Source organism: Dipodomys ordii, unplaced genomic scaffold (genome assembly GCF_000151885.1).
Source record: "Dipodomys ordii isolate 6190 unplaced genomic scaffold, Dord_2.0 Scaffold22, whole genome shotgun sequence".
In the NCBI taxonomy this organism is placed as follows: Eukaryota; Metazoa; Chordata; class Mammalia; order Rodentia; family Heteromyidae; genus Dipodomys; species Dipodomys ordii.
The window spans coordinates 2970649-2974207 of record NW_012267238.1 but is presented as its reverse complement, the minus strand read 5'-3'; the positions used below and the strand labels follow the sequence as shown (position 1 = coordinate 2974207).

Sequence of the window (3559 nt, the reverse complement as noted above, 5' to 3'; positions counted from 1 at the left end):
ATCACCAGCAGAGCTGAGCCCAGACTCTATCTATTGTCTCTTCTCTCTGTTGTGGTTCTGTACTTCAGCCCCACAGCCAGAAGTGGTCAGTACCTTCATTGCCAGAATACCCAGCATGATACAGTAAACATACCTCTGCCCAGGATAGATTTCTTTTTTTTTTTGGTGGGTTGTAGGGCTTGAACTCAGGTCCTGAATGCTGTCCCTGAGCTTTTTTGCCCAAGGTTAGCATTCTATCACTTTGAACCACAGCTCCACTTCTGGTTTTCAGGTACTTAATTGAAGATAAGAGTTTCAAGGACTTTCCTGCCTGGACTGGCTTTGAACTGTGATCCTCAGATCTCAGCCTCCTGAGTAGCTAGGATTATAGGCATAAGCTACCAGCACCCAGCCCCAGGATATATTTCTTTTTTTTTCTTTTTTCTTTTTTTTTGGGGGGTGGTCCAGTTGTGGGGCCTGAACTCTGGGCCTGGGCGCTGTCCCTCAGTTCTTCAGCTCAAGGCTAGTGCTCTGCCACTTGAGCCACAGTGCCACTTCCGGCTTTTTGCTTATGTGGTGCTGAGGAATCGAACCCAGGGCCTCATGCATGCAAGGCAAGCGCTCTACCACTGGGCCACCTTCCCAGCCCCCCAGGATATATTTCTAACTAAAGTCCTTTCCTCCTCTCTCACACTGCTAGGCTTGTAACAAAGACTTGCATTTTCCATATTTAAACACACACAGGCTTAGGTGCATGCAGACCACAGACATGCAGAGAGGCCCACAATCCCATTCAGATGTTTGTGCAATGCACATATTGACCCAGTGGAGTCACTCAGAGCCTGGAATGGCCTTTGGAAATTACTTATGCCAACCTTTATATGACAGTAGAGGAAACAGAAGCCCAAGGCCTTACATTAAACCAAGGATAGAGTCAGGATTAGAGCCCAGATCTTCCTTATTCTAGCCCTAGTCTTTAATCTCATTTGGGGCCCACTCACACACCAAGTATAGATAGGGCTTTAGTGAGGGATGGTTGCCTGCTACAAGGACCCTTTAGATGCACTGAAGAAGAAAACAAATCGCAATAGTGAGTGACCTTTTCCCATCTGCCTCATTTCCCTAGGACAGAGAAGTGTAGTCCTCCAAAGCTGGTACACAAATGGGAGGATGAGGGAATCAGTGGCTACAGGAATAGGCTGGGATGGAGACTGAGGAAATGCCTCTGGACCACTCGCTGCTTAGTGCACTTTGCCCTGTCATCGCCAGCTGACTTAAGCCTGTGGGCAGGGTGCTATCTATTTGTCTACTCTCATGACAAGATGACAGAATGTCACCTTTTCACCCCACTCCACCCAGGCACATGCCCTCAGGAGAAGCCCTGACTAACCAGCTAAGGCAGAAACACACTACTTTCTCAGGCATTCTTCCATTTCTGAGAAGGCTTCTACCACCTTTCTAGGTTTCAACCTTTTTCTTCTCCACTCCACCTGCAGTTCATCACTCACCAACTCCTGTCAGCCCAACCAAGGAAGTTTCTCAGACATGCCCCACATGCTCCCACCCTTTCTTGAGCTAGCTTTAGCACTGGACTCCTTGCCTCTGCTCTGCCCAGTGCTGCCAGTCTAGACTTCACTCTGCAGACTCAGGGTCTTCCTAAAACCCAAATCTGATCACATTGACCTCAAAACCTTTCCATGGCTGCCTCCTGCCCTCTGTGTCAAACTCAAGACCCTGGCTAATCTGGTCACTGCCCTCACTAGAAATCCCACTGTCCTGTCAGGCTTACAACTGTAATCCTAGTACTCAGGAGGTTGAGATCTGAGGATGGTAGTTTGAAACCAGCCCAGGCAGGAAAGACCGTGAGACTCCTATCTCCAATAAACCACCAGAAAACAGGAAGTGGTGAGCTCAAGTGGTAGAGCGCTCGCCTTGAGCTGAAGAGCTGAGGAACAGCGCCCAGGCCCAGAGTTCAAGCCCCACGACCGACCAAAAAAAAAAAAGAATGGTGCTGCCCAGGAAGCCAGGTGCAGGTGCCCCGGATGTTTCCTTTAACAAGTTTATTCCTTTATCTGAGCCTGCCCCTGTTCCACCCATCCCCAATGAACAGCAGTTAGCCAGGCTGACTGATTACGTGGCTTTCCTTGAAAACTCACTTCTTCTGAGCTCAAGATCTACCTTCAGAGTCCTGTACAATGACAAACACAGAAATGTAAATTTTTTATTTTCAAATCTACCGGATGGAATGTGCACTCGGCATTCCTTTCTGAGTATGTGATAAAATGCGTATATAATATAAAGTATATTATATAGATTTTGTCCTTGAGCATTATGCTGATTAGTTGCCATAGCAGGCATACTTGTACCAAGATAGGTTTGGTGGCGCTCAGCAGGGTTATGTAGTTTGCATTTCTGAGTGACTCATGAAAGCTGCCCCCTGCTCCCATGCAAAGGCCGTCCGGCCATCTTCACCCTGCCCGCTGCTGGTGGGTGCACTTGGGGTTGGCAGAGCCCTGGCCCTGGGGCGGAGCTGCCAGGACTTGAGATTCACCCCCCAGTGGACAGCATGTGCTCCTTCCTTCCACCTCCAGAGAATCCTTAATGTGAAGTACACAAACAGCAGAGCCACAAGCAAGTGCTTCTCGAGGGAGCAGGCCTGATGTGCTCTGCAGCCACTGCTGGCACTGCAGGCCGGCCCTAAAGAAGGGTCGCAAGAGAGCTCAAGAAGCATTACGTTCTCAATTGTCTTTGAGAAGAGGGCAGAATGGGGGGCAGTGCGTTGTGGGGGTGAGTGCACACTGGCACAGCACCGTAGCCCTCTTCTTCAGCCCCTCGGGCGTGCGTGTTCATCTCTCAGTTTAAGTTCTTCCTTTTGAAGAAACATCGAACAAGCCTTTCATCTTTGTGTGACAGTTCTCTGAATAGTTGAAGTTGTGTATTGTATCTTCAGGTGCAAGTACCCCTTAGTTCATTCATTCTGCATTTGTTCAATAAATATTTAATTGAATTCTTCAACGGTTTCATATGAGATTGTTTGTAGAAACTTCACGATCTCAGTCTTTTGCAGACATATTCCAATTGTCATTACCTTTAAAGTATGAATTTCATAAGTGGAAATGATTGCTGTAGTGACAATTACATAATTCTTGTTTATTTACATTTGTTTAATTGACTCGGTTTTTTCAACAGATGTGAAAATATCTTTTAAGTTACAATTTTGTTTAATCCTAAAAAAAGAGTCTCACAGGGACTTTTCAGCCTTGGCTGGCTTCAAACTGTGATCTCAGATCTCAGCCTCATAAGTAGCTAGGATTATAGCCACCAATGCCTGGCTTTAGTTATTTTTCATGTAGGGTCTCACTTTTTTGGGGGGAGAAGGGGGCTTGGTTTAACTTGGACCTTGATTCTTCTACCTATCTTTCCCACATAGCTGGGATAACAGGTATGCACCATCACACTCAGTCTTGATTTTCCCTTTGATATGATGAGGAAATGGAGATGCCTTATGTCACCCAAATCATCAGGTATACAAATGCTGCTGACCCAAAGAAAAGAGCTTGGATTCCAACACAAGCCTTGG

The 3559-nt window shown here is 46.8% G+C and overlaps 1 pseudogene across 1 annotated transcript in view; it reads left to right on the top strand.

Annotated features, from left to right (window-relative positions):
- The window catches only part of LOC105983971, a 7831-nt pseudogene extending 4840 nt beyond the window's left edge, over nucleotides 1-2991 (top strand). The window contains exon 2 of the transcript XR_001174972.1: nucleotides 1988-2991. The product of XR_001174972.1 is annotated as a COP9 signalosome complex subunit 8-like (transcript). The remainder of the gene's footprint in view (nucleotides 1-1987) is intronic.
- The last annotated feature ends 568 nt before the right edge of the window (nucleotides 2992-3559 follow it).